The sequence below is a fragment of the Rosa chinensis genome, chromosome 5, assembly GCF_002994745.2.
Source record: "Rosa chinensis cultivar Old Blush chromosome 5, RchiOBHm-V2, whole genome shotgun sequence".
Taxonomy (NCBI): domain Eukaryota; kingdom Viridiplantae; phylum Streptophyta; class Magnoliopsida; order Rosales; family Rosaceae; genus Rosa; species Rosa chinensis.
Genome location: NC_037092.1, coordinates 44256021 through 44270626, shown reverse-complemented (window position 1 = coordinate 44270626; position 14606 = coordinate 44256021). Strand labels below are relative to the sequence as shown.

Below are 14606 nucleotides of genomic sequence, written 5' to 3'. Positions count from 1 at the left end.
TGCCCTACATCTTTCGTTTACTAAACCCGGCCTATGGAATTACATGATTTTACGTGGCATAGTAAATAGTGGAATGAATGAACAGGAGTGAATAAGAGTTTCGACCACGGCTAGCTATCACCGCATGACAAGTCATTTGTCACCATAATTAACGTCCAACAAGTTTTTCTTTAACAACCATCAACAATGGAAGACTTTGACATTTTCATAACCACATGAAGGTAGATCTAATTGCGAGACATAAAATGAAAAAGATATGGTCTTTTCTATTATCCCCGTAGGAGCCTAGGAGGGGCTTACATCCGACCCCAAAATGGCAGTTTCCATATGACAATTCTGCTTTTTTGGCAGTAATGTTACATTTATAGTCCTCTGATCGAACTTTTAACCTAATTTAATTCTAGTTGGGAGAGTTTAGGGAGATCTATTTTTTAATTACATTACTGCAAATCGATCATTAGAAATTTTGAGCATCATTAGCAATGTTAGCTATTTTTAAGTCAAAGTTTAGCCAAAGTAACTAAAAAGTCATTTTAGCTAGCCACTTTAGAAATACCTCTATATCAGTGCTCTCTATTTTAGTTAATTTTAAATTTATATTTTTTTATAAATGAAGATTACATGGTTTATGTATTTATAAATTACATAAACTAACTCAAAATAAATGTTTTAAATTATGGAGAGCCTCATCTCGCTCTCTCTATTTCGTAGCGAGATAGTTAAAAGTTATAATATAGAGCTACTTAGGAGTTCAGTGCAGCTGCTAAAATAGATAAAAAGTTAAACATGCTCTCTAAAATAGCTAAGGAACCTAAATAGAGAGTCTACTAAAGATGCTCTTTAACATTGCTAAGGATACTTTTAGAAGAGCTACTCCAACAGATTTTCCATAATTTTTGTATTGTAGGGAAGCAAAAGTCAAAACTTTCCATAATTTTTATTCTCCAACTTCAAAAAAAAATTTATTTTACTGCAATCTCTAAAATTTTCATAATTTTTCCTTAATATTTTAGAGATTGCTGTAAATTTAGAGAATCTTATTTTATCTTTCCTCACTATCCCTAAAGAGTGTTGCTATTGAGACCTTCAAATCTGCTCACTTGATCTCATTCTATTATGAATTATTAAATGGCATAAATAACCTGTTATAAAATGACTATTAAGGACAATAATTATACTAACAAAATATTACATTGATTTTCTATAGACTTTCCAATTCAATAATGTTAGATTTCATTCTCTATCTATTTTAATTTTCCAATTTCACTACATACTCATTAAAGCATTCATATATATTTAATAAGAGTTAAAACAATGATTACGTAACATAAAAATATATGATATACATGTTGTACGCGTATTGGTGAAGGAAAACAAAACAAATCATATTATGACCTAAATCTAAGTCTATCCATTATATTTACAAAAAAAAAAAAAAAAAAGAGCTAGTGTTGTAGAGAAACTGAAATTGAGAGGAAATCGCTGTGTATTCTCATTGATAATAGGGGCCTCTTTATATAGAGGATTACAATGCATAGAATCTCAATCATACAAGGAAAGTAATTCTACATTGATTAGGATTCCAGATCCTTCTAATTAAATCCTATTACCACTAGGTCAAGTAACCTAGAGTTTGGGCTAAACACAAATTAGGTTTTCCTTGAACACTCCCCCTTGTGTTGCCCAAATGCGGTGCTTCTCTCGTTGCCTCATTAAAAACCTTGCCGAGTAACAAAAACCCAGTGGGACAAAAATAACCTCGGTCGAAGGGGAAAAAGAGCACAACACACCATTCACGTTTCGAGGTGAACATGTAGACATCTCCCCCTGATGTCTGCGCCTCCCCTTGATGACTACGACTCCCCTTGATGACTACGATCATGGGAGTTCAGATAATTTCCGCAAGCCAATTCTTGCCACATGTTTCTCGAACGTGGATTTGGGCAATGACTTAGTAAACAAGTCTGCCTCACTGTCCTCAGATCGAACCTAGTTCACTTTGATCTCGAGGAGAGTCTGTTGTTGCTGATTATGCTTGGTGTTATCGCTTTTGATGTAGCCTTGCCTCATTTGTTCAAAACAAGTAGTATTATCCTAAATACTCGTAGGCTCATCTGTGGTAGACTTCAAACCACAATTGTTCGAAGATGCGTAATTATGGATCCAATCCATATACATTCACGAACTACTTCGTGAAGAGCAATGATCTCTGCATTGTTCGAAGATATAGCGACTAGGGTCTATTCTGTAGACCTCCAAGATGTCACAGTCTTTTCCCATGGTGAACACTTAACCGGATTGGGAATGATTTTTGTGTGGGTTAGAGAAATACCCAACATCAGCAAAACCTTCCAAAACACATGTCGTTTTTGGGATGGGGATAGTAGACGCAGGCTAGCGTTGGCGGCGTACCTGGTGTGTGATGGGTCCGAATCCATCATCTCTTTGTAGGGATAGAACAAGCCCATATCAATCGTACATCTCAAATATCGAAAGATATCTTTTACACCAATCCAATGGCGTCGCGTTGGCGCAGAGCTATATCTAGCTAACAAATTAATTGCAAATGAGATGTCCGGCCTTGTGCATTGAACTAAGTACAATAATGCGCCTATTGTACTCTAGTAAGACACTTCTGCCTCTAGCACATCTTCGCCATCATCCTTCAGACGAAGAGGATCTTTTTTAGGATCAAGACTTCGGACGATCATGGGGGTGCTTGAAGGCTTGACCTTGTCAAAATGCCTAAGCATCTATCGACACGATGCTCAAGTTCCAAACCGAGACATAATCGTGTTCTCCCAAAATCCTTCATCTCAAACTACGGATTTCAAGTGTTCAACGGTTTCCCTTAACTCTTTAAAGGCTTCTAATGAAGATCGTGTCCAACATGAACCGTGATAGAATCCGAAACTTGTCATAGAAACACGTGGGCATATCCCTTCCCAATCAAGTAGTCACTTTAGTGAGCGTTTCAACCTCTTTGTAAACGCGCTCCATGGTCTAGAGCCACTTGACTTGGGTAAATGAAGTTCGCCATGAACCTTCATGTATATTCCGTATCTAGATCCCTATAGAGATACGTAGTGACCATATTTGTAAGCTGCATGTTCAGTTATTCGGAAACTACCAAATTGAAAATGTAGTGGAGTGCCATGACATCCATTACGAGAGAATATGTCTCATCGTAGTCGATTCCAGGGCGTTTTGTGAGAAGCCTTGGGCCATAAGGCGAGATTACCATCTCTTTTTCTCATCACGCTTTCTAACGAAGACCGATTAGTCAATAGGTTTTATGTCAGGAGGTGTTAGCATCTCTAGCTCGAAAACCTTCCTCTTCGTTAGAGAATCCATCTTAATCTGGATCGCATCTTTCCATTTAGGCCAAATCTCTCTACGTTGGCATTCATTCATCAACGGAGCGTGGTTCGATATCATCTGACTCAACAAACTCATGCGCAACAAAATACGCAACTACATCATCAATTATGATAGAGTTTCTATCCCACGTCTCATGTACACTTGTGTAAGTTTAATAGAGCTCTATATTCTCAGGACTAGGTTCTGACGTTGAGGCGTCCCCCAACGATAACCATAACCCGGAAGATACTTATGAGACGGATTTTGAGTCTTGATGATCAAAGGATTGGAATGTGCCAAAGTATCCTTCGAACCCACGGGCCTCCCACGCATCCTAGCTGGGGCCATGGCCTATAACGCCAGAGTGCCACTCTCTTTGGCGTTGGCGCCATGCCTACCTCCGTGTAGGGTGGCGCTACGTCCTGTCGTAGGAACGTCATTCCTTGCAGGCATGTTTGCAGCATATTTGTGTGATCTCGTCACTGTAATAGGGATCGAGATAAGACATAGTGGGGACAGGCCACGACAATTCTTGTCGTTTCTGTTGAACATCCGTGTTCTTATCTCCCCCTAACGACAGGAAGACTGTCTCATCAAAGTGACAACCCGCAAATCTAGCGGTAAAGAGATCGCCTTGCAAGGGCATTAAGTGGCGGACGATTGTTGGAGTCTCAAATCCAACGTAGTTGCCAATTCGTCTGTAAGGACCCACCATAGGGCGCTATGGCGGCGCAATTGGCACAAAAACGGCTCACTGAAATGTGCGTAAGTACAAAAGACGTGTACCCAGTCACTAGCTGTAACGCAGAGGTACATTGAGTGGTGGTAGGTCGTAGATGAATTAGCATAGCTGCATGCGATATCGCATCACCCCAAGCGAATGTAAGAAGATTAGTGCGCATTACCAATGTTCAGACTACCATCGTAGTCATTTCCGTAAGACCATTTGGGTGTGTACATGGGAATGTGATGTCCAACATCAAGCCCATTGCAATATCCATCGAAAGTCTTTCGATGTAAACTCTCTAGCATAGTCAAATCCAATTGACTAAATAGGATGATTCGGGGAGTGAGCCCGTTGTTGTATGATATGTGCTAGGAGTGTAGCGTAAGCAGCATTTATAGGTGGACAATGGCACAACACGTGACCTGCGTGTTTGCGTGTCAACCAACATCATAAAATATTTAAGCGTCCGTAAGTTGGTTGAATCAATCCACAAAATCCCTACTGATTCTTTGTAAGAACAGAATGAGTATTGTCATATCCTTTGCATAGGACGGTCTTAGTCCTAATTTCCCTAAGGAACGGGCTTAGTAAAACGAGCGAGAGGCTTTAGAACCAACCAATGAGAATTTTGGTTAGGCCTGAGCGTCTGAAACGCTATTTTGAAGCAAGTTGGTGATTGCAGCATCACCTAGGGAGTCATCACCATGATGGACGCCATCCATGGAGTCATGGATAGGGACTACGCCAGCCCTAGGCTGGTGGTGGACGGAGGCGGTGGCCGAGGCAACAGCGTCAGTCACACTTAGTCTAAGAATCAACTTTTGATTCATGCTTCGTTTCGCTCGAAAGAAATGATGTCCATGTGAAGTCTTTTGTAGACTGATCATCATATCATGACTAGGATGATCTATCCTGTCGTGACAAAGCCAATATGTGTATAAATCCAAAAGATCTTCTCTCATAACTTTATTGGATTTAATAGCTCGAATAGTGACATAAAGTCCACTAGAGCGACACATAAAATTCTCTAAGATGCGCCTTTGTTCGCAATCATTAGAGGTAATGCAAAGGAACTCATTTCCGTTCTCTACATGCATTTTCGCATGGAATTCGTTGGCTATGCATAGGTGTGATTTTCCCTATGAGCGTAGAGAGCTTTTGCGACAATAATCAAGGTGCCTTTTGGCAAGGGGAACTTGGGCTATTCCATGTCCTTGAATTAATATTGATGGCCTAGCCATCGTAGTCACAAAGTAATATGCTTAGAATCAAAATTGAGTCATAATGAAAAGAACTCGAAATTTTATTCATAAGCCAACGAAGTACATCATTGTTTCTTTGATCACAGAAAATCTAATCCAATAAAAAGTAATATGGCAATCGCCTACATCTCTTGGAAAATAAAGACTTAAACAGAATTGGCGATCTATTGATCCCAGCCAGATTTGTAGTCTTCAACCCTTCACTCTAAATCATCTTCTTGATCTTCTTGTTCCACATAGTGAGCTTCTCTTGCTTCACAATATGCTTTGTAGCCGGTGACAAGTTCTTCACGAGCTCTACAAATGTGTGCCCAATGATCAGACACTCCACATCGAGAACATACATCTCTTTGCTCGAACTCCATTGATTGAGGCGTTTTGAAAGCGTCATTTAGATGGCTCTTAGTGTTGGTGGCACCACCAACATGGCCAGAGGCGTTGCCTCCCTCTCTCTTTCCACGTTTACCTTTTTTGTCCTGTGTTCGCCTATTTTGGCAGTTACCTTCCCAAGTAGAGCGATTATATGGATCAGAATGTCCAGAAGTATACCTAAGATTAGGGTTTCGCTCTTAGCGCCCTCTCTTAGAGGTGCGACTATAATTGGATTCCGGAATTTGTTCTGTTTCCACGGATCTCGAATTATAGTTTTTCACAAGGATATTGTCATGCTTTTCAGCGACATTCATAGCTCCAATGAGCTCATGAAACCTTGTGATCCGTCTTGCATTTACATCGATTCGATAGTTCTTAGCAACCATCAATGCAGAGACGGGGAAGGTAGAGAGAGTCTTCTCAATCAACATCGCATATGTGATCTCTTTACCACAGAATTCCATTAAGGATTTAATGCGAAGTGCTTCCGAGTTATAGTCAAGAACTGACTTGAAATCACAGAAGTGGAGGCTATGCCATCTCACTTCTAGGTCAGGAAGCAAGGAGTCACGGACGTTGCCAAATCTTTATTCGAGTGAGACCCACAGCCTTCTGGGGTCTTCTTCATTCATATACTCATACTGGAGCGAATCATCCATATGACGAGTCATTAGGATGATAGCTTTCGCCTTATTTGCCTCTAAGGCTGCTCTATTTGCTTCCAAAGCTTGAGCTTGCTCAACAGTTAGCATGTCCTAGCTAGGCTCGAGAATCATATCCAGGATTCCATCAGCCTTGAGATGCTGGCGGATATCACGAACCCATCTGTGATATCCAGAGCCAGTTGTTCCCAATGGAGCAAAGTCCAATTTGTTCAGGTTACTCATCCTGAAAGAGAACAAGAAATTAGGGTTAGTTTCGGAGCGAAATAGGCTACCATGAGAACATATGAAATTTCTGAGCGTAATCGCTTCCAAGAAATTAGGAATTTCCGAGCGTAGTCGCTTCCAAGAAATTCGATTAGATCGAAACAATGATGTAAGTGGTCGATCATAAATTCTCTACAAACTCTAAGTTTGGAGATCTCAACAAGCTCTAAGCTTGGAGTGAGCACGAACCCCCACAGTTCGGCTTAATTTGGTCTCCCCTATAATGAAGAAAGGGGGGTAGAAGAAGGGAGGTTGCAAGTCCCCGAGAAAAAGAAGAGAAATTGAAATAAAAACTCAAAAACGGGAACTTTTAGTAAACCATACCTCTTAGGATTGCGGATCGCATTCGATCCTCATTGTAGGATTGCAAACAAGCTTCAGTTCTAGGCGAATCAAACTTGTTGAAATTCGGAGCAGATTTTCTTCTAAAAAGCTCCCACTCCGATTAGCGTACAAGTCACAAAACATCTCCAATAAGGCTGAAATTTGGAAGTCAGAAAGAAGAGACCGAGGTGAACAACTTTGATGAACGAAGAATTTTGATCTGAAAATCAGAAATAGAAGTTTTGGGGCTTGCAAACTGACTGATATGCACAGGAACGAGCATGCTGAACAGCTCCCACCTTGAATACTGTACAGGTCTCAAAACGACTCCAATAGGGCTGAAATTTTGAGGTCAGATAGAGGAGATGAACATGAACAACTTTGATGAAGAAAGTATTTTGATCAGAGGTCCCTAACAAGACTTTTCGGGGCGTGCAAGAAGGCTGATCTGCACAAGAACGAGCGAGCTGCTATGCTGTAGGGGCAGCAGGAGTGCCGCAATGCTGCATGGGCAGTAGGTGGCACATGGGTGTGCAAGGGCTGCAGGGGTAGCTTACGGCATGGCTAGCAAGGGATAGGAGCTTGCGGCTGTTTTGGTGAGAAGAGTTTTGGTTTTTAGGGCTAGGGTTAGGGCTCGTGCTGATAACGTGTTGTAGAGAAACTGAAATTGAGAGGAAATCGCTGTGTATTCTCATTGATAATAGGGGCCTCTTTATATAGAGGATTACAATGCATAGAATCTCAATCATACAAGGAAAGTAATTCTACATTGATTAGGATTCTAGATCCTTCTAATTAAATCCTATTACCATTAGGTCAAGTAACCTAGAGTTTGGGCTAAACACAAATTAGGTTTTCCTTGAACAGCTAGCAATTTTTTTTTTAAAATATTTAAATAATTAATCATGAGGCCCATAAAATAAAGGAACAATAATAAAAGAAGTCATTTTAAAGTGCCTTATGATAATCCAGGTATCACAAATGTCCCCGTGATAATTAAAGTCACCTATTAACAACTTAACACTAGAGTTAAACTTAATTACAAAAAGTGCCACTGACATCTCTCTCTCTCTCTCTGAGGTCGGAGCCTGCCATGTCCGATGACGAGCACCACTTCAAGTCGCCGACGCCGGAGCCTCTAAGACCTCTCCTCAGCATTTCATAGTTTGATTGAATGGGACTGAAGGGATTCAATTTCCTCCAAACGGTGCTTTTCTTTAGTTCCAATCTCTCTCTTTCTCAGATCTGAATTCCTCGATTCTTTTATACGGCTCATCTTCATCGCCGGTGTTCTTCTCTATTATTGTTTTTCTCAAGTTTCCTGAAACTTTCTACAGTAACTCAACTTCAAAAGATCAAAGCAACAGTGAAGGAATTGGGTTGCTATCATTCACTGTGAGCCATGAAAGTGCTCGAAGGTTAGCTTGTTTTAAATCCGATTGATTTCATCTTTAATAATTTTTTACTTTTAGTTCCTGAACATTGTCAATTATATATCTGCCTGATCCTGCTGTTACCGAAATAGTAATTTCATGTTTTGGATATGTGCATAAAGTAGTGATTATGTAGGAAGCGCTAATTGAATGATGAACAAATAGAATTCGGCTTCTTCGTCTTACCGCAGTCAATGATTAAGCTTATGTCTGAAAATTTTGAGCTATTACAAGTGAAACTCTATGCGATACTCGGTTCTCTATTTGTTTTAATGCGCAACGTTTTTCATAGAGAAGGTTTAATCTACTTAGTTCAGTCTCTAATTACAATCTCATCTTCATGATGATTTATAGGAGCACCCAGATATCTGGAGAAATAATGTAGTGCCTGGTCAGTCTGGTCAGTCAGTGTTTGCTAGGGTAGCATCTGCAATTTCAAAGTTTGAGTTTGTCACTGTGTGTTCCAGTGTTGCTCAGGTTAGTAATATTAGAGATGAGCGAGGCTTTGAGAGTCTTTAATATCTATTGGTCTTTTTTATCAGTGTCGGAAGAGATTTAAGTTTGAATTCATTAAGCTCAGTGGCAAATGCACGAAGTCAGCTACCATAAAATGTCAGGGTTATCGAGATGAGTTTGAATGATTGGAAATTATTCTATGCACCGACGGTGTAAGTGACCCAACCCTTATAAAATAATCTCAACCCTTGATATTTATTATCAACTTTATTTTTAATAAACAAAAAGTGTAGTTAATGCAATATAATCATTCATTTATGTTGGTGTAAGTGCACGGCGGTGCTCTGAATAATCTCTGCTGAATGTTTTCGGTTTCGTGATATAGTCCCGGCGGTGAGCTTCTTCTACTGATAACATATTCATTAGTGGAATACGATGATTTTAATGTTGATCTTTAAACCTTTGTTTTTTTTTATTTGTTTTTTTTTTTTTTAAGTTTCTCATAGGAAGAAGTGCATCATGTTCTAGTCCCCCCAGAGCCAAAAGTTGCTAGCATTGATTGGAATTTTAATAGCTGGGGAGGTACGCTCTATAAATATGCAAAGCTAATGTCTATATTAAATTGTACAGTTTTCTATAAATGCCACCGTATGCTCAATCTTTCAAGCAACTAAACAGTAGAATCTTTTTGTGGGTAGTTCATCTTTTTTATGTTTTAAGGTGCATAATCACATTTAATGCTAGTCTTGGTATTTGTAGGATCATTATGTTTCATACATTTTTTTTCTTCGTGGTCGTACAGTAATAAATTTTGAAATATATAGTCTTTAATGAAAAATCTTGGTATTTGTAGGATCATTATGTTTCATACTTTTTTTTTCTTCATGGTCATACAATAACAAATTTTGAAGTATAGTCTTTAATGAAAGAAAGAGAACAAAGAAAGAACATTAGGAAGCCTTTTATGCAATTTAAAAATTGTTACTTGTCCTATAATAATATGTTTTTTTAATGTCTGAATTGTTTAGCTGCTGATGATGTGTTGTTGCGGAGGAACAAAAACATATCAGCTAGTGTTTTAACTGTTGCAACTTTTGTTTGGGTGCTCTTTGAATGGCTCAGTTATCATTTATTGACTCTTGTGGATTTTGCTTTGGTTCTTGGTATGCTTGCTCAATTTCTCTAGTCAAATTTGAGAACTATGTGCTAATTGTAGAACTATATGTCAATTTGTTGTTAGTGGCTAGGTTACTGGTCTTGTCCAATGTCAATCACATGTCACTTGCTAAGTCATTGACCAAGTCACTGTTATATTCATGTCATTGACTATGTCACTGGTCAAGTCATCTTGCACTGAACAAGTCATATTGCATGTCACTGTCATATTTTGAAATTTTTTAATCATTGTTATATCCAGATCAGTGGTCGGTTAACTATTAACCTCAAGTCATTAGTCATGTCATAGTCATGAACATGTTATTGACCATGTCACTGATCATGTAACTGTTAAAGTTACTGATGATTTTCTCATTTTCACAAGAAAGAAATCTTATAAGTATTCAACACTTTAAAATGTCACTTTATTGTTATACTGTTGAAATTCATTGACTATAATTTTTTCATGGCCAACAGATTGGATTGTGGAATTTTTGTGATGTACTACATGGAGAAACTTTCGAAAGAGGAGGGGATTCAGAAAACACTTAGCAAGAAGTATAATTTGCAATATAGAGCTCATATAATCAAGACATTTGCGAAACATAGGCACACTTGGATCTCTACAGAGTTAGAGTTTTAGAAATTTATTTAGGGCTTAGGATGCAAAAACTTGTTGTCAATTTTAATTTAGTACTCGCAAGTGCACGATTCAATTGTAGGATAGATGTGCAAGCACGAGGTCATTCCCTCAAGGACTGATCGAAACAATTTTGCAATGACAGGTGTGCTATACTTTAAGTGAAACAAACTGATTTTTATGATGTGATTGAGGTTTAATTAAAGAAAGGAAAACTGAAATTAAAAACAAGAATGAGCAATGAGATTTAAACTCTAAAGAAAGCAGATTATGAAGATGCTAAAGCATTGAATCCACCACCTAATACTTCTACCCTATTCTCTAGTTGATAACCATTGAATACCTAGATTTCATGCTAAGATTTCCGTACATAAGCTTTATTGATCCCAGACATATGCCAAAGTTCTTCTAACCTATGAATTCCAACTTATTGATCCTGTATAGAACTCACGTAGCCAAACTATAGTTTACTCCACTTAATGATCAGGTTCAAGCAAACATGTTCAACTCCATTAAGCACAAAAGAACTAGGAAATCATGCAAACAAGAATATCGACTATGATCAAGCACTTGTATTCTTAATTCACAACTCTTTAATCACAAGATTGAATTATCTTTTGGCACCCTAGAAAACATCTACTCATTGATCAAGCATCATATTTTCCAACCAAATAACTCATAAACAGAACCTAGGTCTTATTGATCCCGAGCAAAGATTTTGAATAAAAGTTCTATTGAAACGGTGATTAAGAGTTTAACATAGAAATCCAGAAATTCAATAGCAAACCAACTAAATAAATAGAATAGTCATACTAGGGGTTTCATCTCAGCCCTAGCTTAGGAATTTAGCAATCCATAACTATGAAAAACATGACTAGAATCAAAGAAAACATGAAACAAACAATGGAAGAATTGGGGAACTCGGGTCCAACGATGGTGAGAGCTTCTCTTCTCCTTGTTCTCTGCCGAATATGCTGTCTCTTGTGTATCTGAACGTCCTAGGTTTTCTGCCCTATATCTCTCTTTTCCAAATCCTACTTGACTTGGGCTTCTTAGGTTTTCTAGTCCAACTTGGAATAGCTTTCTTCTCTCCAAAGGAACGCAGGGTTATTAAATTCAATGCAAGAAATTACTCCAAATATATCAAACACGTTCAGTCTTGTTCCATTTAAGTGCTAAGAACAACGGACTTGGGCTTCACAAGTCAGATTCCAAAAATCCGCCAGAATCTGCCTTCCCGAACTAGGTTCGCTAAAATCATCATAACTTGCTCCACAAGAATGCGAATCCACTTCCGTAAAATTCCTCAGAAAGCTAACATCCGTATCTTTCCAATGGTATAAGGCTCGCCTGCTAGTTCCTTGTGAGAAGGTACAGTTTAAACTGTGAAGTTGACGCAAAGCAGAGACAATTCTGGACACTCAGGATAGCAAGTACCCTTTCAATCTTGCGTTTGATTTTAAGCTCCAAATCTTTCTTTTCTCCAATTTAACCTACAAAACACAAACACAAAGTAAATGACTCAAAAATGATAAGAACTAAGCCTAGAATCCTACATTTAAGGGTATAAAAATGTATGAAGTTATGAGTTATCACAAGTCACTGGCCAATTGTAAACTCCAGCTTACTAAATCAATTAGCTTTTTGTCTCTTTTTATGGTGTCAGGGTTTTGTTTAGTTTTCCTTAATGAAACGTTTCTTTTATAGATTTTTTACAGCACATTCAAATTTCAGGCATTTTCTAAATTCAGACAAGTCAATGTCACTAATCATGTCTAATGTTGATCACAAGTTAGTACACAAGTCACTGACCATGTCACTGTCAATCCCTGTTGTATCTAGATTTCAAGTCAGTAGTCAAGTCACTGACCAAGTTACTATTAATCTCATGTCACTTGCCAAGTCGATCACTGTTATATTCATGTCACTAGCTAGGTCGCATTGTAAGTTACACTGCATGTTACTGTAATACACGTTACTAATCAAGTCACATTGCATCACTGACCATGTCACTGCTATACACTTGTCATTTACCAAGTTACTGACCAAGTCATATTGCATGTCACTAACCATGTTACTATTATACACTTGTCATTGACCAAGTCACTAGCTAAGTTATATTGCATGTCACTGACCAGTGAAGTAACTGGCCAGCCTAGGTCCCTAGTTAGTGAGGTCACTGACCAATTCATTGATTATGTAACTGAAGTCACTGACCAAGTCACTATCAATCATATGTCACTGGCAAATTCACTATTATATCCATGTCACTGGCTAGCTCACATTGCATGTCACTGATTATGTCACTTGCCAGTGAAGTCATTGGCCAAGTTACTGTTAACCTTAAATCACTGGCTATGTCACTGGTCAAGTCATTTATCATGTAACTGATGTCTTTGACCAAGTCATTGTCAATCACATGTTATATCCATTCACTGGTCAGGTCACATTGCATATGACTGACCATGTCATTGGCTAGCCCAGGTCTCTAGTTAGTGAAGTCACTGGCCAAATCACTAGTGATGTCACTGGCCAATTCAATTGTTATACACATGTCACTCACCAAGTCACTAGCCATGTTACTGGCCAGTGAAGTCGTTAGCCAGCCTAGGTCTCTAGTTAGTGAGGTATTGGCTAGTCATTGTTAATCTCAAGTCACTAGCCAAGTTACTGGTCATGTCATTGTCAAAGTCAATTTCAATCACGTGTCACTTGTCAAGTCACTGTCAATCTTGTGTCACTTGCCAAGTCAATCACATGTTACTGACCAAGTCATTAGCCAGCCCAAGTCCCTAGTTAGTGAGATTACTGGGCAAGTCAATATTAACCTCAAGTCACTGGCTATGCCACTGGCCAAGTTACTGGACATGTCACACTCATGAACACATCACTGATCACTATTAACCTCAAGTCACTAGTCATGTCACGGTCATGAACATGTCACTAACCAAGTCACTGATCATGTAAACAGTAACCGGGCAAGTGACAAGTATTTAACAATGACTTGGCCAGTGACTTAACGAGTGACATGTGATTTAACATTGAACATGGCCAGTGACAGTGACTTGGTGAATTCAAAATATGCCTAAAATTTGAATTGCTGCAGAAGTTCTATAAAAAGTAATGTTTCATTAAGGAACACTAAACTAACAATGACACTATAAAAAGATACAAAATGCTAATCGATTTAATAAGCTGGAGTTTACAATTGGCCAGTGACTTGCATTCTCACCCTAACAGATTTCAAAAACTCTAAATTTACAGAAATCCAACTCTGCAGCATGATACATGTCTCAAACCAAGTGAATTAAATTCTGCAAGTAAGTGACACAACCAGTGCCATAATTGTCGTTGTACTCTTCACATCAGAAATTTGGAAAACCAACCCATGTAATCTTACAAAGGTGCAGATTTAGATGTGAGGTCTCATCTACATATTGTGTGGATAAGATTCCATCTTGGTGCTTTTGTTTTGACCACATATGACTAAACCAATCTCCAAAAGGAAACCAGAGACTGGAACTGTTTCCTTTGTTGGTCTGCATATCATCCTTTGGTTTAATCTCGAAAGTGCCCTATAGAGAATCTTTATTATCATTTACTGCTACGCAATCGGTAAGGCAGTTGGTTGACTTGGAAGCTTTAAGAAAAGAAGCTGCACTCCTGCCCAAATTTTTGCTCATGGTACTCTCTTATCAACTCTTTCTTTAGATGTGGTTACAGCATACGGACTGTTTGAACGTGGTTCAGCAAGGGTGGATGCTTCCAACTATGGGGGAACCAATGATGCAGGTTGGAAGGAAAATCAAACAAACAGGTCAACTCTTATTACGTTGGCATTCTGGAGTTTTCCAACAAAGACAAACTGAGATGCAGCTGATTCAGGGTAAATTGGACGTCTTGATGAAACAGAGTTTCGAGCCCGGGCATTTTGATGTACAAAAGTCC

The 14606-nt window shown here is 38.7% G+C and overlaps 2 long non-coding RNA genes across 2 annotated transcripts; both read left to right on the top strand.

The window, feature by feature from the left end:
* The first annotated feature begins 8034 nt into the window (after window positions 1–8034).
* Window positions 8035–9015, top strand: LOC112167292. Its single transcript, XR_005799134.1, has 4 exons — window positions 8035–8181; window positions 8312–8392; window positions 8762–8798; window positions 8950–9015. It is a non-coding gene; the product is annotated as an uncharacterized LOC112167292 (long non-coding RNA).
* Window positions 9016–9221: 206 nt separating this feature from the next.
* LOC121049017 lies at window positions 9222–10681 on the top strand. Its single transcript, XR_005799135.1, has 3 exons — window positions 9222–9256; window positions 9360–9445; window positions 10496–10681. It is a non-coding gene; the product is annotated as an uncharacterized LOC121049017 (long non-coding RNA).
* Window positions 10682–14606: the final 3925 nt, after the last annotated feature.